This window comes from Hemitrygon akajei, chromosome 17, assembly GCF_048418815.1.
Source record: "Hemitrygon akajei chromosome 17, sHemAka1.3, whole genome shotgun sequence".
Classification (NCBI taxonomy): Eukaryota; Metazoa; Chordata; class Chondrichthyes; order Myliobatiformes; family Dasyatidae; genus Hemitrygon; species Hemitrygon akajei.
The window spans coordinates 63,050,132-63,074,817 of record NC_133140.1 but is presented as its reverse complement, the minus strand read 5'-3'; the positions used below and the strand labels follow the sequence as shown (position 1 = coordinate 63,074,817).

The 24,686-nt window shown below is 40.7% G+C and overlaps 1 long non-coding RNA gene across 1 annotated transcript in view; it reads right to left on the bottom strand.

Moving 5' to 3' along the window:
• LOC140740779 (uncharacterized) overlaps positions 1-12,630 on the bottom strand; it is a 40,371-nt gene extending 27,741 nt beyond the window's left edge. The window contains exon 1 of the long non-coding RNA XR_012101921.1: positions 12,342-12,630. This is a non-coding gene — a long non-coding RNA (uncharacterized lncRNA). The remainder of the gene's footprint in view (positions 1-12,341) is intronic.
• Positions 12,631-24,686: the final 12,056 nt, after the last annotated feature.

The window sequence follows — 24,686 nt, the reverse complement described above, 5'->3', positions numbered from 1 at the left end:
GTAACAAAAAGTTGACAATGTTATCAAACACTATATTTGGAAAAATGAATTATTGTTCTGAACACATAATATAAAATGGAAGGTTGCAAATTGCAATTTAACCCATTAAAAGTGTTCAGTTTTGTTTCTCTCACCCATCTTTTTAATTTTTCTCCTGCCTCAGCAATAGACTTTAATCCCTAGATGGCCATTGAATGAGGAATTATTTTATTTTGAAAGCTTTGGTTGAATCATTTTTAACCACACCAGGTTGCAATTACATTTAGCATGCAGTTTCCTCACTTAATAATAATATTCTTTGGCTCTCATTTCCTGTTTCAACATAAAAAGCATCACCACATCCACCCCACTGATTCTATCTTCTCCAGTGAGAACAGGTTTAACTACTATAGCCTCTTTTCACAGTTTACTGATTTAAGACACTATACTATCCTTGGAGCTGTTCTTTGATTCCTCTTTCTTGCCTGTCTTCTTATTTTTGCAAACATGGTTCCCAAATTTGGTCATGTTCTTTCTCATCGGGGCATTTTAAAATATCACTGTGGTCTTTTTGTATTGCTATACACAACCATGGCCTTGGCAGCCGTTGTCATCTCAATGAGTTATTGGGAGAGGCTGGCTAGGCTGTGTCTTTATTCCTTGGAATGTAGGAGAAAGAGGGGCATCCTTACGGAAATATTTAAAAGCATAGATGAGGTGGAAGGCCCCAGGTTTCCCCCCAGGATAGGGGAGTCCAAACCCAGGAGGCATAGATTTAGGGTGAGAGGAGAACGATTTAAAAGGGAAATAAGGAGGCAATTTTTTTCACAAGGAGAATAGCAACCAGATGGAATAAGCTGTCAGAAAAAATGTTTGAGGAAGGTAGAATCGTATAATTTAAGCACTTGGATAGGTACATGGAGCGGTGAAGAATTGGGCCACACATAGGTAACTGGGACTAGCCCGATGGGCACCATGGTTGGCATGAGCTGATTGGGCCAAAAAGCCTGTATCTGTGCTGTATTGTTCTATGGCTCAATGACCTCAGGATACATAAATTCCTTTTGTGGCCCTATTCATTTCATAGCATACCATTCATGGCGTAATATTATTTACCATTTCCTTTAAAGCTTATATACAGTGTCTTTTAATTTATTGAGTATTATATTTTTCATTTTCCAGTTGCTTAATGTCCTCAAAACTCTTTTCAGAGTCAGGATCAGGTTCCATGTCACCAGCACATCTAGTGAAATTTGTTAACTTTGTCGCAGCAATTCAATGCAATACGTGATAATATAGAAATAAATAGATAAGTAAATCAATTACAGTAGGTGTGTGTGTATATATATATATAGTAGCTAATTTAAAAATAATGCAAAAACAGAAATAATATAAAAAAGCTGTCTAGTATTCATGGGTTCAATGTTCATTTAGGAATTGAATGTCAAAGGGGGTAAAGCTGTTTCTGAATCACCGTGTGCCTTCAGGGTCCTGTATCTCCTTCCTGATGGTAACAATGAGAAGAGGACATGTCCTGGGTGATGGAGGTTCTTAATAATGGACACAGCCTTTCTGAGGCACCACTCCTTGAAGATGTCCTGGATACTATGGAGGATAGTACCCAAGATGGACCTGACTAATTTTACAACTTTCTGGAGCTTATTTCAATCCTGTGGAGTTGCCCCCCCGCCCCCCCACCCTCCACCATACGAGATGGTGATGCAGCCTATCAGAACGCTGTCCATGATAGACCTGTGGAAGTTTTGGAGTGTTTTCGCTGACAAACCAAACCTCTTCAAACTCCTAATGAAATATAGCCGCTGCCTTGCCTTCCTTATAGGTGCATCAGTATGTTGCAACCAAGTTAGATTGTCAGAGATCTTGATACCCTGGTACTTGAAATTATTCATTCTCTCCACTTCTGATCCCTCAATGAGAATGGTTTGTGTTCCCTCATCGTACACTTTCCGAAGTCCACAATCAGCTCTTTGGTTTTACTGACATTGAGTGCAAGGTTGTTGCAGCAACACCACTCAACTAGCTGGTATATCTCACTGCTGTATGCCCTTTCATCTCCATCTGAGATTCTGCCAACAATGGTTGTATCATCAACAAATTTGTACATAGTACTTAATGGTATTTGAGCCACACAGTCATGGGTATAGAGAGAGTAGAGCAGAGGGCTGAGCAGACACCCCTGAGGTGCACCAGCATTGATCGTTAGCGAGGAGGAGATGTTATCACCAATCCGCACAGATTGTGATCTTCCGGTTAGGAAGTCAAGGATCCAATTGCAGAGGGAGGTACAGAGGCCCAGGTTCTGTAGCTTTTGATCAGGACTGTGGGAATGATGGTGTTGAACACTGAGCTATAGTCAACAAACAGCATCCTGACTTATATTGTGCAGACCAAGTGAAGGGCCATTGCGATTGCGTTCCCTATAGATCTATTGTGGCGATAGGTTAATAGCAGTGGATTTGGGTCCTTGCTGCGGAGTTGAATCCAACCATGACCAACCTCTCATCGCATTTCATCACCGTGGAAGTGAGTGTTGCTGGATGATGGTCATTAAGGCAGCTCACACTACTCTTCTTAGGCACTGGTAATAATTGTTGCCCTTTTGAAACAGCTGGGAATTTCTGACCATAGCAGTGAGAGGTTGAAAATGTCCTTGAATACTCCGGCCAGTGGGTTGGCACAAGTTTTCAGAGCCTTACCAGCTACTCCACTGGGGTCTGCCACTTCGTGAGGGTTCACCCTTCTGAAAGACACCCTGACATCAGCCTCCAAGACAAAGATCACAGGGTCACCAGGTGCAGAAAGGATTTTCACAGCTGTAGTTATATTCTCCATTTCGAAGAGGGCATAGAAGGCTTAGAGCTCATCGGGTAGTGCAGCATCACTGCCATTCATGCTATTGGGTTTCACTTTGTAGGAAGTAATGTCCTGCAAACTCTGGCAGAACTGATGTGCATCCAATTTCACACTCAACTTCACTTGGAGTAGTTTCTTCGCTCTTGAAGTAGCCCTCCACAAGTCATACCTGGTTTTCTTGTACAGACCTGGGTCGCCAGGATTAAATACCACCAATATATCCCTCAGCAGATGATGAACCACCTGCTTTTGGTTTGGGAATTTACAGCAAGCACACACTCATCCATGCAGGTTTTAATGAAGTTCGTGACAACTGAGAATACTCATCGAGATTCAAAATGAATCCCTGAATACAGTCCAGTCCACCGATTCAAAGCAGTCCTGTAAGCACTCCTGTGCCTCCCTTTCCATACCTTCTTGGTCCTCGCTACTGGTGCTGCAGTCTTCAGTCTCTGCCTGTACTCAGGGAGTAGAAGTACAACCAGGTGATCAGACTTTCCAAAGTGAGGGCATGGATTAGCACAGTAAGCCTTCTTGATGGTGGTGTAACAGTGGTCCAGTGTGTTGTTTCCTCTGGTATTACAAGTGATTTGATAATGACAATTATTAAGTGACTTTTTCAAACTGGCCTGGTTAAAATCCCCTATGATGGTGAAGGTGTCAGGGTGTGCTGTTTCATGCATGTTGATCATCTTGCCCAGATCATCTAGAATCTGTTTGACATTGGCCTGGGGTGGGAAATACACCACCACCAAAATTACCACTGAAATCTCCCACAAAATGGCCGATACTTCATTGCAAGATATTCCAGGTCTGGTTAGCAGAGTTAGACATCAGTGACGCATTCCTGCACCAAGAGGAGTTGATCATGAGGCATGCACCTCCACCTTTGCTTTTGAGAGACTCAACAGTACTAATCTGATGGAAGATGGCGAACCCATCAATCTGAATCCAGTACAGAAGGGGTTAACCAGGATTCCATGAAGCAAAGGACACAAGCAGTCCTTGTATCCCTCTGATACAGCACCCTAGCTCTGAGATTGTCCATTTAGTTCACTAGAGACTATGTTTGCCAGCAATATAGTCAGTATTGGAAATCAAAGAACCCCATTTTTTCAGACATACTTGTAGCCCCAAATGACAGCCACATTTCCCGGGACACATTTCCTAAGGCCACAATCAGCATTATTTCCATCAGTTTTAAGCAGCGATAGACTGTTCGATCGCATTAAAACATCTTTATAACCGTACAGACCTTGGATGTGTATGTGATTCTCAGCTGTACCAGGCTGAAACGGGAATACTTAACCATATCCATCAAGCTGTGCCGTAATGACTTTGTCCTGAAGGTGCCCCAGAATATTAAAATACCTTACTTTTCTGCAAACAGTACATTATCTGCAAATCAGAATGTCTTGCTAACAAAAAAATGTATTAAGATCATTAATGCATAGACTTGGTGAGACCACAGCTAGAGTTCTGAGTACAATTTTGGTCTCCAAGAATGAGGAGAAATCTCTCCAGCCTGAAAGTGGTGATTCTTCATCATTCACTCTGCTGTTGAGGAACAGACAATGATTGTACCCAAAACTGAGGCATCAATCACTCTGCAAATTGGACAGGAAAAGATCGGCCATGATTTTATTGAATGGTGGGGCAGCTGTGATGTCTATACTTGTTCCTAGGTCTTATGTTAGTTTTTTTTCTGTGTTCCAAACCAGCCCTTCATAGAGCTTCATTGGTCTGAGCGACCTGATTGTATTTACTACAAGTGTAAATTAGTAATGATTTAAATGATTATTTCAGGTCATACCTAACCTACATGAATGCTGTGTTGGGTGCAGAAACTGGAGGTTAAAGTTGAAACTTATGATGGAAACAGGACTAGTGAAATATCATGTTCAGGAAGGTGCGAAAAGGACCATCATAAACGTAATTAATGTTCTGCGAGCTGTATCTAATCCCCTGCCATGTTGCAGCCACACCAAGAGACAGGCATAACTAAACCAGCTACTGTTATTCTTCAATATGGTAACAATGGCTTTCTCCAGCTGCATGTCATCTTCCCACTAAAAGATGCTATAGAAAAGATTAGTTTTAATTTGTCATGTGTACATCGAAACATCTAATCAAATCAACAAGGACAATGCTGGGCAGCCCACTTCTGGCGCCAAAATGGCATGGCCACAACTCACTAACCCTAACCATTCAGCTTTGCAATGTGGAAGGAAGTCAGAGCAGCTGGAGGCTGTTGTCGTGACACCAGGTCACAATGGTGTCATGACAACATGAACAGAATCTGACCATGGAGTCTTGAGCATACAGGGAAAAGAGTAAGTGCTAATGATGCAATCTTGTGGAGCAGCATTGTTTAAAATAATCATGGTGGGGGTTTATTTTACTTTTATTTTATTTATAGATACACTATGGTAACAGGCCCTTCTGGCCTAACAAGCCTGTGAAGCCTAATTAACCCATGTGATTCTACATCTTTGGAAAGCAGGAAGAAACCGGAGCACCAGGAGAAAATCCACATGGTCATGGGGAGAACGTATAAACTCCTTACAGACAGTGGTGAAATTGAAATATTGTCAGGCCAGCTGCTACACTACCATGCCACCTGGCCTTATTGATTGTGGTCTGTTGGTCAAGAAGTCAGTGATCCAGGTCCGGAGGGAGGCTTTGACTCCAGGGTCCAGAGTTTGGTGATGATTTTACTTGAAATTACAGAGTTGAAGATGGAGCTGTAGTCAATAAACAATAGTCTGACTTAGGTGCCTTTACTGTCCAGATTCTTCAAAGATGATTGTAGAGTCAGGGCGATGGCATCTGCTGTAGACCTTTTTCAACAGTAGTCAAATCCAGTTGAGCTTTTGTAAAATCCTGACTTTGAGGATGTTGAGGGATTCAGTAATGATAATGTCATTAAATACTGAAAGGGAGTAGCAAGCCTCGCTCACTGCCTGTCACCTATGTGGAATTAATTATTACTTGCCAGTTATCAGCTCATGTCTGAATGCTAACAAGATCCCGCTGCATTATGTAAACTGCTTCATTTGCAAAGGAGTTAAGAATGGGATTGAACATTGTACAATCATCATAAAACATTGTGCAATCATTATCAAACGTGATGGAAGGAAAGTCAGTGATAAAGCAGTTGAAGATGTTATGCCAGGTCACTCCCCTGCAGTGATGTCCTGATATGGGAATGATTAACTTCCCACAACTATAACCATTTTTTCTGTGTTCTAATACCAGATTGTTTCCTTTGATGCATGTTGACATGCAATTTTACTGGAACTCCTGATACCACACTTGGTCAAATGTTTCTTTGATGTGTAAGGCTGCCAGTTTCACATCATCTCTTTTGTCCATGACTGGGATGAGATGCAGAGCCAAGTGGTTCTGGTGAAATCCAAACTGGGTATCAATGAGTAAGGAAATTGAGACTAGATACCTCTTAATAGCATTGTTGATGGCTTCTTCAATCACTTTGCTGACAATTGAAAACAGAGCAATTGGGCAATCAGTTGTCTGATTGAATTCACCCTGTTTGTGAACAGAAGCACCTGTGAAAATTAAAATTTTGTCTGCTCGATGCCAATACTGCAAGTACACTGGATCAGCCTGGCTAGACATGAAACTAGTTCTGACGCACAGCTCTTCAGTAACTACAGACAGAAAATTGTCTGCTTCCATATGATTTCCTACTTCCAGTACTAGGAACAGTTTCTTGACATCACATCAAATGGATTGAATTGGCTGAAAAGCGGCTTTCCCCCATGGCGTGATTTCAGGCAGAAGTCGAGGAGAATCATTAAGTTAGCACTTCTGACAGGATATTTTTATGAATGGATCAGTCTGTTTTGTCCTACTATCAGTCAGTGTGGCAATTTTCTTTTGTTTAATTTTCTACGACCATTCAAGACTAGAAATGTTAGGACTCCAGAGTTCGGTCTACCTGAGTGCCCCAATTCCATCTGCCTATTCCATGCTTGTGTTTGGTGATGATTCCTTTGAAATTAGCCCCAATCAATAAAGTATTTTCCATCTCAGACTCTGTTCATTCTTCCAAACCAGGAGCACACAAAGCTTCCACCACACCCCTGACACGTGGAGAATCATAATAAGATGGCACATCTCCTCCTTCCAGCCCCCTGGTTGGCTCCCCTACCCACATCGAGAGAAACGTAATCCTCTGCAGCCTTACTTTAGACATACACAGATTTTTCTTTGCCTACGTTAATGCAGCATCTTTTAGACATGCCTGTTATCATTGTAGCTACTTTGAATCATGGCTTTAATCAGATGTTTTTCAAAAGCATACAATAAAAATGTTGGACTCTACATAAAGAAAATCTTCTGAATGAGTGTAACTGCTAAGGACTCTCAAGCATACTCCCTTTGAAAAATAGTTTTGATATTATATACTTGTTCATTTTGTTAAGATATCAAGCAGCAGTCAGGCTCTCAACGCTTTCCTCTCAACATTAAGGGCTTTGATTTCAGTTTGCAAGAATTATTGCCGCCATCCTTGAGGCAGTTGAGAAAGAATTTCCTAGTGTTTATGTACGTGGCATAACAATCCACTTCCATTACGTACTCAGTAATTCAATATCCTTTGTGTTGCTTGCCAATTCCAGTGTTGCTCCCTCTTCATTTTCCTTTTGTAAGAACTATTTTCTTTGGACAAGCAAATTCTAGATGTCCTAAGGACAAGGAATTTCCCCATTATCAGATTCTGCAAAAGGCTTCCACTGCTCAGGACTGCATTCAGACAAACTATGCTCAGTCAGAAACAAAAGCCATCTGAACAACTACACAAATTTCAATTTTAAGCAATGAGCCCTTACTGAAAATTAAAACGTGCAGTTAAATTTGCACAAATTTACAAGAATTTTAATGAAACAAGCCCTGCAGCCCAATTTGTCCATGCCAACTGAGATGCCTATGAACGTTAATCCCATTTGCCCACATTAGGTCCTTATCGCTCTAATCGTTTCCTATTCAAGAACGTGTCCAAATGATGTAAGTGCTGTAATGGTATCTGCTCCTACCACTTTCCATGGCAGCTCATTCCATTTAACCACAGCCCACTGTAGTGAAGACTTGCACCTCAGATCTCCTTTAGATTTTTCATCTTAAACCCATTTCCCTGGGTCCTCGTACCAATTTGCAATCCTTCCACAGTTGTGAGCATTGCTGTAATGAAAGTAACACAAGTAACAAAATCACCATAGAAGACACTGGTGGTTTTCTGTAAGAGAGTTTCTTGTGCCAGTTAACAGTCTGGGTTGTCCTGTGGTAAACATACAGCAGGTATAGGGACTTCATCGCATGCTGCAACTTGTGCAACCTTGCAATCCAAAGGGGGAAGCCAGTACAGGAGAAAGAGCAATAGACCAGAGCCTGGAGAACATGAAATAGAGGTAGAGGTAGAAAAGCAGGAGGATGAGGAATGCCGAAACAAAGGAAAGATTCACTGGAAGAATTTCCCAGTCAAGCAACAGGTGTGGAATAGGAAGGACATTGGGAAAAGTACCAGCAGAAAACTAACAGTGACATCCCCAGTGGAGAGGGAAATAGGCATTGACCGTTAGGGTAATAAAGAAATCTTTCACAGAGGGGACATCTTTCATAGGGACCCTTTTAAGTTGGCGTATACAAAGTGACTTCCTCCGCACTATGATCCTTAACACAAAGTTCAACAGTAATCAAATGTTGAACTTTGTGTTAAGGTATGTACAATCGTTTGTCTGACGGATCTGAGATTGTCTCTTACGTGGAAAGTTGAACCAATGAGAAGAATTCAATTCAATTCAAATTCAATTTAATTCATATTTAATTGTCATTCAATTACACATTAATACTCATGAACACAGCCGAACGAAACAGTATTACTCTGGGCTCAAGGAGAAAAACACAGTAGCAACAGTCGCACCAAGCACAAATCACACACAAGATAGCAAGCACAAATGGTACCACAATCACGCAACAAAGGAGTCCAAAACTCACGCCATCGAACAGTGGGGTGATGACATTCAAAGCTTTAAATGTTTAATATAGGATCTGCCTCAGAGATATCTCAGATTTCTGATGATTAATCTAACCTATTTTTGATTTATCAACACAACTATCAGACAAAGATTGATTAAATCAGCCAATTGAATGGCTATAATTTTCAGTATTTCCATTCTGTACATTTGAGCAGATGACTGAATTTCCTGGTACTTCCAAAATTAGGCCGAATTGTTCTTTGGAACCGAATGTCTACCCCACACACCACCTTCCCCAACTTTAATTATCAGCCAGTCAATAATCTGAAATCTGAAACATGCATAAATGTTAATTTTAACCCATGATTTGTAGTTAGATGGACTGCATCTTTAAGAGTATGAAATAGAGTTTTCATCTTCAATGTTCCGCTGCTGTTTCGTCTGACAGTGTGCACATTCCATGCTCAGGGCTGGAGGTGCACCACGGGGATTTATTGTCCATTAACAAAATAGACACAAACTTCTGTAGTCCTGCTGATCCCACATTCCAGATTCCTGACACACGTTTCCAGGGGGCAAGTGTTGATGCCAGTCACACACACCCATGCTGAGGCGATCTTCATACAGTATGTGGTGGACCATGTTGTTATTTTTATATTGATTGTGCTTCTGTTTCATGGGTGTTCCTATCTCATGGAATTCTACCCTATCAGTTGACATTTTCTTGCTTTTGGGCAAATGAAAACTTCATTTGAAAATTTGATTTACAAACTTTTGCTGGAAATGGTTGGCATTAGGAGGGAAAAGGCTTTACTGTTTCATAAATAAAGGGATTTTTCCCAGCAGGATATACTTCTGAATTGAGGTAACAGCTAGGAATCTCTGTGTATGTTTAAACCCCGGATTGCTGGGGTCAGTGCATCACCCGAAGGATGAAGATTGGCTTCTTGTTATCTCGAAGTAGCCAGGAGGCTTATCATTGTGCGATAGAATATATTCAGTAACCTTACTATAGAATGACACTCCAGAAGTGGCATGGTAGCATAGTGGTTAGCATAATGCCATTACAGCAGCAGCGACATGGGTTCAGTTCACACTGCTGTCCATGTTCATACATACAACTGTCTGGATTTCATCCAGGTGCTCTAATTTCCTCCCAAATTCTAAAGACATACAGACTAGTAGGTTAGTTCATCACATTGAATGTAACTAGGCCCGTGCAGGCCCGTTGGGCTGGGAGTACCTGTTACCATGTAGTATCTCCAAAATAAAGATCATCCCATTTCAGTTACTGTGTGGAGTGGAAGCTGCAAATCATTTAAAAGAATTCAGAATACTTATGATCAATTTACGGCCCAGTCTCACCATGAGGGGGAATGACCGGAGCTAAGATGGCGGATGGTGAGTGTTGCTTTGCTCTCGCACAACTCTTCATGTAGAAACATGAAGTCAGGATGTGAGGCAATTGAATCCGGCCCATGGATGGGCAGCAATCTCTACTAATGCCAATAAAAGAAGACAATTTACTCCATGATCCAGACAGTGGAGGCTTAAATAGCTACAAAGCCTAAAATGAAAATTAAGTTTTAATCATAAAAACTCATGCTAACTCATAAAGGTGCAACTACTTGCTCTGAACTCTGTAATGCATGCAGCTTTCATATTAAAATTCACAGAAAAATGTTTGCTCATTCCAATCTCCAAGATTTCTCCAAATTAGCTTTTTTTTCCCCCCAATTCGCTATTAGCTCTTCTAACCAAGGGAAGGCTCAGCATGCACGGAGAGCTACCAGAGAATAAACTGTGGGATAGGCAGATTTCCGGCTTCCAGATTTACTGCATCAAAATAAGTCATGTGTCTATGGGTAATCAGGTCAGGTTGCAGGGTGCAATAAATTCCATTTGCTTCCAGGTTCTTTTAATTCTAACACGAGACTGCTATTATATTTGGCCATCTTTAGTCCTAGCAATTAACAGTACTGATTAAAAATTGCTAACCATAAAATGTTTGCAGCAAGAACCTCATTTCTGATCTTTTCTTAAATAAATTAAAATTTGAAGAATTGATGAGCAGGAAGATAATTTCAAAAATTCTGACATAATTCACTATAGCGCTCTCCTTCAGCTTGGAAACATCAAACGAGCTCTACGGCACGATTTAAATTCAAAGATGCATCATTTGTATCACATTTAGCCATTGTAAAAGACTATTATCACATAAAATATTTTAATTGTGGTGGAACAAGGCAGTCCTCACATTTCCGTTGCGTTTGCAGGGTTACTTGTGATGTGCGTCCCCCCTACTCTCAGCAAAAGTCTAATGAATCTTCCGTTTGTACACAGAGGCTCGACAGATGCTACTGCACAGTCAGTTGTTTCTCACTTCCCCTGCTTCCAGTAAAACAAAGGCTGATGGCAGGCGAGTGGCTGTTGAATGCTTTCGGTGACACAACCCCGTTAGTATGCTAATTCAGTACTTGCATTATAAATTCAGATCAGCTTTTCTCTCCTGGAGATTTGCATTATAACAGCCGTTGCTATGTTTAATTGCAAATTTCTAGCTTGCAATATATACGTGGCACATGCATACATTGAAACATACACACACACGCACACACAGTCTTTGCCATCCCTAGACAAGATAGATCAGTTCTCCATGATTAACCCAGAATTTGTAAAGGTGAGTATCACAGCTGTTACAGTGATTGGTGGATTTCTTTCCACCGTGCCAGCCTTTATTAAGCAATTTCCTGTAAGCAAAACGTTGGGTTTTTATACTTTGATCTTTGTAGCAGATTGCTTCAGCTGGTAATTATTTTGCTAAGAATAAAACAAGAACATTGTGCCCCCCCCCCCTTTCATGCAAACCTTGATAGACTAGGGAGAATATAAATCTTTTGTTAATGAAATAGGAAACAGTGCACGAGAAGTTCCCATTGAGTAGACTGAACGCTTGTATTTATACAGTAGAATACCACTTGAACATGGGCATGCATACTTGGCAACCCACTCCTCCCTCACAGTGTCGTCAGCAGTTGTGACTTATTGGTTTTCTCATGCAGCCCTAGAATACGCACGCACAAAAATTCCTGTCAAGGCTCAGGGACAATCACCACTCTCAAACAAGTGGCTGGATCAATGGTGTACCATTATTCAACACTATAATTCATTTCACTGGTGTTGGCACTAGGCCAAGCTGTGCTTTCTCTTCCCTTTCCTCGCTCCCTCTTCCGATTTTAATTTCATAAAACATTTGGCATACCACAGCTCCTTAAAGCATAATGCTTCCTGCTCCCCTTCCTTTTTCAAAAATTCTCTTAACAGGATTCAAACCACCGACCCTTTCTGCATGCAGCTACATTTACTTACAAGAAGGCGACACAATGTTTTTCCCCCCTCCTTCACATTCCAATCGCCACACGGCTGCAAAATGAGTGGATGCATCACAGACGTTTGCATAGTCACAGCATTAGAGCAGCAATCATGTATTACCTTACCGCTCTTCTTGTCACAGAGCCAAGGAAACCTCTGTTACGTAGTAGCTATCTCCTGTTCCCTGTGAGTCAGTTCTTTTTTACACGTTGCCATACCCTTACGTAGCATAAATGCGTACTTCCCATGCCTGCGGAGATGCCCTGCCACCTCTCTCACTCATCTGGCTTTCTCTCACGTTCTTTCTCCCTGCCTTTTTTTCTCCTTGCTCTGTGCCACCAGCCACCAGATGGGATGCGGCTGGCTTGCAGAAGCTGCACTTGCTCTCTGTGCCAGCTTCGCACCAACAACGCACTGTACAATGAATAATCAATAGCCTTATTGATTTGTTGTGAATATTTGTAAATTCCTGAAGGAAGCAAAGGAAAGCACGGATACTCGCGGGAACTCAAAGGGGAAATCTCATTGGTCCGTCTAGTCCATTCGTTCTGGAAAACTAGTGTGCCTCTACAACATTCGACTTTACGGAAGCTGTGCGAGGAGAAACAAAGAAATTATTTGATATGCTGCGCATTAAGCCGGCTGAATTAATGTTCCTTTACAACTGTGAGCCAGCTCATGGCCTACAGTGAAAGCAGCTGACTAGGCTGCATTTATAGTATACTCTCAACCAGATCTGGCACTCTCAAACCAGGCTATCACCTTTTTTCAGTTGAGCAATCATGCTTGAATACAAGATCAACTCAACACATAGCACCTAGATTGGGTTTGTGACAGGAGCATTAGTAACCTTTATGATATTAATCGGGAGCTGGATTTGATTTCGGGATTCAATTCTCTGATTCGGTATGGAAGGAGAGCCATCCATTTTATCAGACAGAACCAGTGGGATGATTTTTTTTCACAGAGCACTGATTAGCTGCCGAGATCCAATTAGCAGCACACTTCTATCAGAGACCCGGCTCCACAATATTGTTGCAGTGTCCAGCACCTAGTCATAAATCCTGAAGACAGTGAATCTTTCCACTGGGGAAGATTAATTGCAGCTGCAGACTCTATATAAAATGTTCAAAATTCAGCTTAATACAGAAAGATGAAAATTCCAATAATGTGTAAAATGCTATCCATTCCTAACTGGATTTTTTCAAAAAGCTGAAGCAATTATTATACATAAACAACATGAAGGTTTACAGCTAGAAATATTAAAATTAGTTAGTCTTTTGGTTTACCAGATGCCTTTGACAGAATTTTTAACTTTGTAGTTTAATATATGATGTGGAATATTTATGTTTATTTGCCAATGGCAGCTGTGGTATAAATTAGGTATTTTTCTATTTAAAATGAAATGTTGAAATCAATGAACTGGAATGTCTTAGAAATACTGCATTTTAAAAATGCATGATTTGTACTCAGCCACTTATACATCAATTTCAAGTATTATGCATATTTATGCAATGATGGTTGAAGCATTTTCTTATTTTGTTGGTTGTTTCCATTAGATTTTCTTGCTGCTTTTACAGTGATGTCAGTGGCATACTGATGTTTGTAGCTCCTTCCATTGTTCCCTTTGTATTACAATTTTCATTTATGTCGCATTACTGAGACAATAAATAGTTCTAAAGCATTTTGTGCAGGTGGTTATGATAGGAGCAGAAAAATTAGAAGAAACTGGTAGGTTTATATTCAGAAAGATAGCTTGCTTTTAAAAGCAGAGGGAGAGAAGGGAGAAAGAAGAGGGGTGGGAGAGAGAGAGAGGGGAGAGATGGAAAGAGAGAGAAGTGGAGGAGGGGGAGAGAGTGAGTGAGAGAGACAAAAAGAGAGAGGGGATGAGGAAAGAAAGAGAGAGAGACTGAGACAGAATCAGAGACAGAGAGCAGATGTTTGGAAAAAGCATTCCAGAGAATAAGATTGAGACAAGGGATTGAACTGCAGGCAAAAGGAGTGAGAAAATGGGACTGAATGGAATAAGGTAGGACATGGCTTAGCACCGTTTGCATGGGTCTGTAGAGGTATGGCGGGAAGAGCCCGGAAAATGATCCAATGAGAAGGAAAGGAATTTTAAATTCAGTGCCGATAGGCTCTGCTGACACTGATGAACTTACCACAGATAAGATGTGAGTGTCAAAGTTTCCCACCATTTGGAGTTTATATATGAGGTTGGGATTAAGTGGCCCAATGTAGGACGTTAGCAAAGGTAAATATTAAACAAAGTTTAATGTGGCAGGTGTGAAATTCAGAGGCATGTGGGAGAGATGAATGTTGACAATTCTCCTTTTGGATTGCATGGCGACTTGCTATGTACCTCAGAGAAATAAGGAATGGCAATAAAAGGGTAAAAAATGAAATTGCATCAACATAAATGGAAATGCATCCCAGACTTGGAGAGGATGGTTTGGACTTCTGATCACATTCAGTTCTGTGGGACACATCGGCAGAGACCAGGTTTGGAGTTGTGTGGTGGGGCTGGAAGATCTGCAATATCAAAAAGGCAGACCTCAAAGGAAAACACACTCTGCTAAACCAAAGGTAACTATAGGGTGTGCTAAGCCACCAGAGTTAGACCTCAAGACAATTATGTCCAACAGATTGCAAACAACAAAGAAGACCAGATATGCTATGAGCCAGGGCATGCCATTGACAAAGGGTGGTCTCAGCTCTCTGGACAAGGTGAAAGTTAGGTTGAAAGAATTTGAAAAGGCAAGCTGAGAGGAAACACAATATTGAGCTATGATGATATATTTAATACATAAGAATACAAAAGATAGTTGTGAGAAAAGCCACGAAGCCTGTCAAATATGCTCCACCATTGGTAAGATCAAGGTTGATTTGATCTTGGTCACAACTCCTGTTTCTTTTCTCTCTCCTTACATAAACCTTGGCCTCGGCTTCAGATCAAAAGTCTGTTGAATTCAGCCTTGAAGATTTTCACTGACTCACCTTCTACTCCTTTCTAGGATAAGGAGTTCCAGATATGGAACCCTTTGAAAGAAGAAACTCTTCCTCATCTCTAAAATGGAACAAAGCCTTGAAGATGAAAATGGTAGTTAGATGGGATGAAGGGTGGGCAGAAGGTTATCTTTTGAAAAGTGTGATGAAGTTGTTCTTTGAGAGTTCAAGAAACAGTGATCACAGAGGGAGCTATTTGGAATGTCAGTAAACATGGAGATCATGAAAGGAAAATAGTGCCTACTACAGGAGAAACATATTTAGGGAATTCCTCAGTAATAAGTGTTACCAAAGTAACAAGTAACATATAGGAATACTCTTGCACATACAGGTATTCTACACAGAAGCAATTATGTTCCATTGAAGGTATCAGAATCGGGTTTATTATCACTGTCATATATCATGACAGTTGTTGTCTTATGGCAACAGTACAGTATAATACATAAAAATTACTGTAAGTTAAAAACCAAAAATAATTATTTATTGCAAAAGAGGAGCAACAAGGTACTGCTCAAGGTTCACAGACTGTTCAGAATTCTGATGGCGGAGGTGAAGATGATGCTCCTAAAATGTTGAGTGTGGTTCTTCAGGATCTTCTACCCCCTCCCTAATGAAAAGAAAGCATGTCCTGGATGGTGAGGGTTCTTAATAATGATTGAGGCACCATTTTTTGAAGACGTCCTTGATGCTAGGGAGAGCTGTGGCCATGATGGTATGAAAAATGGCTTCTAATGACTTCTATTTTTCCTGTTTCTGTGAGCAAAATGGGGTCTTCATCCTTGTTAATATCAAAGTTCTTTTATGGGAGGAGGTGTGCAATGGCTCCTTCCTGCTTGACATGATTTTTTAAAAAACAGGCCTAACTGTGTGAACAGTCATGAGACACTGACAAGATAATCTAATGCAGCTCCTCCCCACATTAAGGCAGAGTTCTAGCCCTCTGACTGTTTAGAACCCAGAATGCAGTTAAAATCTAAAAGTCAAAAATGCAGCTATGTGCTGCGTTCTCAGGCAATAAATGATGCCTGCACCCTGCCTTTAGTTCCAAACATAGTTCATCGATAAGGGGTATATATATGTCAGATGTTAATAACCTGGGGTAAGTCTGAACATTGTAACATTTCCCTGAGCAACAAGACCTGCACTGGTGCAAATTATTTTCACTATTCCTAAATAGATTGTTTGATTCTGGTTAGCATGACTTAGAACACTACAACACAAAACAGCCCTTCAGCCCACAAAGTTGTGCCAGCTTTTAACCTACTCTAACCTTTCCCTCCTACATAGCCCTCCAATTTGCTATCATCCATGTGCCTGCTTAAGACTTTCTTAAATGCTTCTACCACCACCTCATGAAGCGTGTCCCACACACTCATCACTCTCTGTGTAAAAGACAGATCTTTGATTATTTCCCCTGCACTTTACTCCAATCACCTTAAAATCATGCCCCTTCAAATTAGCCATTTCCTCTTTGGGAAAAAGTCTCTGGCTATCATGATTAATTTGCTTTTTTTAAAAAAAAAGTTTAATATTAGCTTATTAAATCATTCTTTCTTATTTGCAAATTAAATATTTTCGCTTACATTTCTGATGCAATAATAAATTGTGTTAATTCAACAGCCAAATAATGAACTCACATTCAGGTTTAATTTTGTTAATCACCACCCGTACTACTGTTTCCCCCTTCAAAACATAGTCCTGTTTAGGTCAACGGTTAGTTGTTACTAAGAGAGGTATTACAGAGTGGGAGGAAGCTGAGGGGAATATTTACATATTTATTTGAATCATTCTGCTTTCTAGAATATTTGCCAAGTGTACAGTAAGAGAGAGCTTTGGTATTAGCTGGAAATGAAGACGATCAGAATGTGATGTTTCATTCTTCGTATGACATACATTACACAGAAAAGAATCAAAGACTCAGACAAGGAGAGGTTTTAGAAAATATTTCTGTGACATTGCCATCTATAAATTTGCTGATGATACCAACCATTGTTGGCAGAATTTCAGATGGTGACAAGAGGGCATACAGGGGTGAGATATACCAGCTGGTTGAGTGGTGTCACAGCAATAACCTTGCACTCAACGTCAGAAAGACCAAAGAGCTGGCTGTGAACTTCAGGAAGGGTAATATGAGAGAACACAGACCAATCTCACTGAGCGATCAGAAGTGGAGAGAATGAGCAATTTCAAGTTCCTGGGTGTCAATATCTCTGAGGACCTAACCTGGACACAACGTATTGATGCAGCTGAAAGAAGGCAAGACAGCACCTGTCTTTCATTAGAAGTTTGAGGAGATTTGTGTTGTCAACTAAAACATTTGAAAACTTCTGCAAATGCATGGGGAGAGTGGGCCTGCTGCACAAGATCAAAGTAAGTTGCAGAAACTTGTAAAATTAGTCTGCTCCATCATAGGTACTAGCCTCCATAGTATCCAAGACATCTTCAAGGAGCAGTGCCTTTGGAAGGCAGCGTTCATCATTAAGGACCCCCATCTACCAGGACACGCCCTGTTTACACTGTTACCATCGGGAAAGAGGTACAGAAACCTGAAGGCACACAGCCAGCGATTCAAGAACAGCTTTTTCCCCTCTGCCATACTATTTCTAAATGGACATTGAACCTATGAACACTACCTCACTACTTTTTTGTTTCTATTTTTGCACTACTTATTTAACTTACCTATTTAATAGACATATATATATATATATTTAATGTAACTCAGATTTTTCTCTATATTTATTTATCCTGTATTTCATTGTACTGCTGCCATAGAGTTAATGAATTCCACAGCACACAGTATGCCGGTGTTATTAAACCAGATTCTGACACTGACATTACCAAAGTTACCATTTTTGGAAGGGGATCTAAAACAAAACTCTCTTTTTTAAAGAAAGAAAAACTATGGATGAATTCCTAATGAACCATTACCCAGTGCCTTTTGTAGGGAAACATCGAAGTTGCATTTGACAATAGTGTTACATCTCACTGTGTGGAGAAACACTAGGACATATCACAAGTCCTTTCAACAAACACTGTTCAAGTGTGTTTTCAAGGAACAGGAGAACTCGTGGTATTTTTGTGTTGATTGAGGCCTGAGCTGCTAGCACTGGCTTGTCATACCTTGATGTTTTATGCAGCCTTATCAATTTTCACTTTCTCTTTTGACAGCCTTTTGTTATTGTTTTAAAATAACTTTTTAATGCATCAAACAAAAAATATATAAATTAAAATATTATTCTCTCTGTCCAAGGTCCTCTCCAGTCCTTGTGATACCCATCACAAATAGCCTTAAGAAATTGTGGAATGTACCAAGCTGTGAGAGACAGTTATTTGGGATGACTGGGCCAGCACTAATTCAATATTGAGCCAAGCAAGAACATTACATTGGAAGTTGCTCTTGAATCAGATCAGGATGGCTAAAGTGAAGGATGTCCTTACCTGGCTGTGGCAATAACCTGAAGATGCTCTATTGGAAACCATAAGACCATAAGGCATAGGAGCAGAATTAGGCCATTAGGCCCATTGAGCCTGCTCTACCATTCCATCATGGCTGATTTATTATCCCTCTCAACCCCATTCTCCTACTTTCTCCCTGTAACCTTTGATGCCTTTACTAATCAAGAACCAATCAACCACCTCTTTAAATATACCCAGTGACTTAGCCTCCACAGCTTTCTACGGCAATGAATTCCACAGTTTCACCACCCTCTGCCTAAAGAAGCTCCTCCTCTATTTGGAGCTGTGGGTGGGGGTTAGGCACGATTTAATGTAAAAATATAGAAAATGCAAGCAGGAGTAGGTCGTTTGACGCTTCGAGCGTGCTTTTCGATTCAATGCGATCAGAGTTAATCATTCAAATTCAGTACCAATTTTAACTTCCTTCTCATATTCCTTGCTCCCTTTAGCCATAAGAATTACATTTAATTTCTTTGTGAATATATTTAATGACTTGGCCTCGACTGCTTTCTGTGCTGAAGAATTCCACAAGTTCGCAACTCTCTGCAAGAGGAAATTTTGCCTTTGTCTCTGCCTTAAGTGGTTTCCCCACTAAAAGAAAATGAGGATAAAAAGCAGTGGATCTGAGGAAAATAGCATATCTGAGTCATAGAATAGGAATGCTTTGGAGCTTAAATTTAGGACAAAAATTTATACTGCATCAACCTTCTCCTTTATCTCATTTTGAAGCAATTGATTATAATTGCCAAAGTGGTAAACACGTTTCTGTCCTCAGTATTCCTCTCCTTAGAACACTAATGAAAAATGTTGAACACTACACATTAACATGTGTAGCATTAACTGTTAGCATTGTTTAGGATTAACCACAAAGATTAATCTCTGAACAAAGCCGTGTTTGCTGATGAGCTTTGGATGTAATATATCTTCACTTCATTTCTTAATTTACGTGTTCCTACACACAAACACAAAATATTAGTGAAAAGAATCTGCTAAGACAAAATATATTCTTTCATCAAACAGTACTAGAAATGAAAGATTCCATCTGTAAATAGGATTTTGTTTTGACAACACAGGACATAGTTAGATTAGTCGCTGTGTATTTCTTTGTGATTTATTCTGACCATTTCTAAATTTCTCAACGTCTCAATAAATGGAGTCCCAAAAGCTTCAGGATGGAGAAGGAAATGCTAATGTAAGCAAGAGAAAATTACTACATGTCTATTTCACCAATATAATTCAGCCTATACATGGAAATACGCTTCAATTTATGCACGGAAATGCAGCAAGGTTAAAAAGAATTTCTTGGCAGGTTTTAGCTAAAGTTGCATTTGCAGGTTTTTTAAATGGAAGTTGGTCTATTGATTTGTGCCCATTTTATGCCACCATGAAACTTGGTGGGAATTTCACTGACCATAAAGCTACATCCACTGAAACCTCTTAATTACTGGTGTCTAAGACCAATGAAAGGGAGCTTGCATTGTGAGTTTGTGCTACTGTTACAACAGTGTTGCACAAAATGGAGTCTGAACTTTCTGACAATGGCTTGCAACAAGTTTTTAGATATTTATTTATTTTTTAAACTGAGGTCTCCTTTACAATGGAGTCAATAGTAACTGTATGAAATGAATTTGTATTTTTTGAACGTAATGTGCAGAATCGCTAGTTTGCTTTATTTAAAGTTCACTTTTAAGTCATTAGCAAGACAGATTTAATGGACATGCATAGGTTTTCATCTGTTCTCTATTCAGTTTACAATTGTTTGCACTAATAGCCATTTATTTTTATGGATTTTCTCAAGAAACATGAGACAAATTCTCATTAGTAAGATCAATCAGTGAGGACACCCAGTTGGAATGCGACCAGCCTATGGTGTAAATTCTGCACTAATGTGATCCAGCAACATCTGGAACACTACATCTGCTTCGACTGGTCTGAATTGCCAGTAATTTAAACCAAGCAAAGCCCAGCATCACCCATGCAAAAATGCCCAAATGCTCTTCTTTGTCAATGTGCATAAATCCATCAGTGCTTCACTTCCACAGTTTCAACCCACATTTCCATTTTTCCTCTACCTATGATCCCTGTGGTGCAAAAGTTATTTGTAGCTTCTCATAACAAATTGATTTCAGAGACTCTATTTTGCATCAAGGGCTTCAGCCTGAAACATCGATGCTGCCTCCCCTGCTGAGTTCCTCCAGTATTTTGTGTGTGTCACTCAAGATTTTCAGCATTTACAGAATCTCTGGTGTCAATGGTTCTTCCAACTGCGCCACGATATAACTCCTGGAAGTCTGCAACTGTTAAGGCATATGATACACTGTGCCCAGACTTTCCTTCATTGGGATACTTGCTAACGTGCATGCTGCAGCTTACTTGAGATCTCCATGGTACACAATAGCAAGCACACTGTTGCCAGCCTCTTGTCCTGTACGAAACCCATGAACATATGGACTACAGGTAGCCGATCATTCTCTCAAGAAGGTGTTGACCTGTACACTGCAGATAGCTAATAGTTTCCACCAAAATATGCATGCACTGTGACTAGCCAGCTGTTTTCTACTGAAAGCACCAGTACATGAACAACAACAAGCTAACCATTACGAAGTGTGTTGATAATGCAACTAGCATAATGCGTCAGCATGAGATTCTCCAGTACAAGAGAATTTACTGAAGTCGGCATGAGATAGTGTCCTGAAGAAGGGTCTCAGCCTGAAACAGTGACCGTTCACTCTTTCCTACGGGTGCTGCCTGACCTGCTGAGTTCCTCCAGCATTTTGCGCGTGTTGCTTTGGATTTCTGGCATCTGTAGATTTTCTCGTGTATGAGATTCTCCATGAAATATACTGAAGCATGCAGCATAGTTGGGTGGAACACTGTAACACACTGGCTGCAGCTAGGCAGCAGATTTCTGGGGAGGAAGTTGTGCAACGTTCTACACTAGGCTGCAGCTAGTCAACGGTTCTGTATGCCACCTGCCTTGTGAGCTCAGCAGCTCGCCCACGATTCCGTACAGAGCTTCAAATGCACAAGCTGCAGCTAGCTAACGATCCTGCGCAGGATCCACCTATCTGTGCATTCTGACCAGCCGCGCCTCTCCTCAGAGCCCACTAACTTGCACACTGCAGGCAGAACTCACTCTCATGAGAGACTGAGGCCAAGAGGAAAACTAGATCAGTCAAGGTGAAATGGCGGAGCAAACCCAATGGGTCAAATGGCCTAAAGCTGCTCTTATTTCTTATGGTCTTACGAGATACAATTCTCTATGAAGTACAACAGGGCAGGCAGCATCTATGGAGAGGAATAAAAAGCCGATTATTTATTTATTGAGATTTAGTATGGAATATGCCCTTTGGCTCTTCAAGCCATACTGCCCAGAATGCCCAATTTAACCCTACATTAATCAACGAGGAATTTTACAATGACCAATAACATACCAACTGGAACACCTTTGAACTGTGGGAGGAAACCAGAGCACCCAGAGGAAACCCACACAGTCACAGGGAGAACAATGTTCTAATGTTTCGGGCTGAGTCCCTTCATCATCAGAAAGGACTAGGCCTGAAATGTCGGCTCTTTATTCCTCTCCATAGACACTGCCTGACTTGGTGAGTTCCTCTAGCATTTTGCGTGTGTGTGTGTGTGTGTGTGTGTGTGTGTGTGTTTCTCTGGATTTCCAGCATCTGTAGAAACACATATGTTCATAATTCTCTGTGCAATGTTTGAACAGGCTTGCCTTTGTTAGCACCTGGCCAGTGCTTCTCTACGGAATCCATTTCTTTTCACATTAAAGCAAACTGCTATTTCTCTATGAATGCACTAAGATGCAGATATTGCTGTTTTCTGGTTCCTTGAGCTCCACCAATCCCCATCCTGCTTCTTTATATTTTGTCCAGACAATGTTCCAAATTGATTACGGACAAAGAAATTTGGATCTGCATTTTATCCAATGGGGTTATTTGACGATGCTTGTTCTAAAATAAACTGAATGTAATTTTCACTAACTAGGTGTTGATTATACTTGTGGTCCAACTGCCTCATTTATTGCATTGAACCAAACTGAAATTGCTGACCAAAGAGTATTATCAGTGGTCCAGACAGACTGGCACCCTGTTGGACAACTTACAGCTTTTTGGTACGAGACAAACTAAAGCTTTACTTTTCGATCAATTTAATAAACGATAATAAAGAAATTAATAGGTACACTCAGCTAAACTTATGTCATGACACAGGTACGGAATATGTTGCAACCTCGTAGACAAACCCACGTTAAAGGCTATTGATTTCTTAAGCAACAGTTAATTACTGTACTTATAAATTAGACAAAGTCAGCAGATACTGAAAATCCAAAGCAACATGCACAAAATGCTGGAGGAACTCAGCAGGTCAGGTAGCATGTATGGAAATGAATAAACAGTCGATGTTTCAGGCCAAAACCCTTCTTCAGGACTGGAAAGCAAGGAGGAAACACCAGAATAAAAAGGTGGGGGACAGAGGGAGGAGGATAGCCGGAAGGTTATAGGTAAAGCCAGGTGTGTTGGAAAGGTAAATGGCTGGAGAAGAAGGAATCTGATAGGAGAGGAGAGTGGACCATAAGAGAAAGGGAAGGAGGAGGGGAAAGTGATAGGCAGGTGAGAAGAGGTAAAAGGCCAGAGTATGGAACAGAGGGAAGAGGAAGAGAAAAAAATTACTGGAAGGAGAAATTGATATTCGTGCCATCGAGTTGGAGGCTCCCCAAATGTAGCCAAGTAAGGTGCTGCTCCCTCACCCTGAGGGTGGTTTCATCTTGGCACAAGAGGAGGCCATGGACCAACATTTCTTTGTTAAATGCTTAAGTACTATAGTTACCAGCACTGATATTCGGATTCATTCATGGCTCCCTTGGAACTGAAGCAAAGTTCAAATCACAGCAGAACACATTGTTGGAGTGAACTTTCTATTCCCTGCAGTATTCGTGGATCCCCCTTCGTTTGCAGTGTAAAGCCATACCTGATTGATTGGCTCCCCAGAGGTGAGGATACCTGCTGAAAAGGTGACTCTGTGTAGCAATGCAGATGCTCACAAGAGCCTCAGCATGGGGCATATACTAGTCAATCAGATGTAGTGGTAGTGGATGGGTGGGGGGAAGAATGTTGTGTGCAACAAGAGGCACATGGACTACCATTATTAAGCTGACCAGTCTATCTTACTCTAATTATACTGTATTTGTTCCTATTAATTGCCTTTGATCTGTATCTCTTTCAAGTAAACCCAAAAGTCCACCGAACCTGGTTTAAATATAACTCCTATTTACCGCTGAGAAAATTTGATCCATCATCTTCATCCCCGTTTCTGCTCCACGGACCAGCAGTGAACTTAAGTGAAATAAATGATTTAGTGCTCAGATCAATACAGCACAGGAACAAGCCCTTTGCCCCATGATGTCAGTGCCGAACATGATATTGAATTAAGTTAAATCTCTTCTGTCTGTATATTATCCATATCCCTCCATTCCCTGAATATTCACGTGTTCATCTAACAAACCTCCAACACTTTCAACGCTACCACCGGCAACCTGTTCTAGACACCTCCCACACTACATCTGAAAGAAACTTTCCCTGCACACCTCCTTTAAATTTTACTGTTCTCACTTTAATGCTTGTCCTCTAGTCATTGACAGCAGGCAGGGTATAAAACCAATAATTTTGTTTTGTTGCTTTTGATTTCCAGATAGATTAAAATGAGTTCTAAAAAAAATAAAATGCACATCGTGTTCATTCGGAAGGAAGATATTCCAGTTACATTGAAGTATTGTGAGCAGTTATGGGTCCCATATCTTGGAAAGGATGTGTTGAAACTGGAGAGGGTTCAAAGGAGGTTCATGAAAATGATTCCATGATTGAGTGGCTTGTCATATGAAGAGTGTTTGATGGTTCTGGACCTGCATTCACTGGAATTCAGAAGAATAAGGGATGACCTCATTGAAACCTATCAAATGGTGACAGGCCTTGATAGAGTGGATGTGGA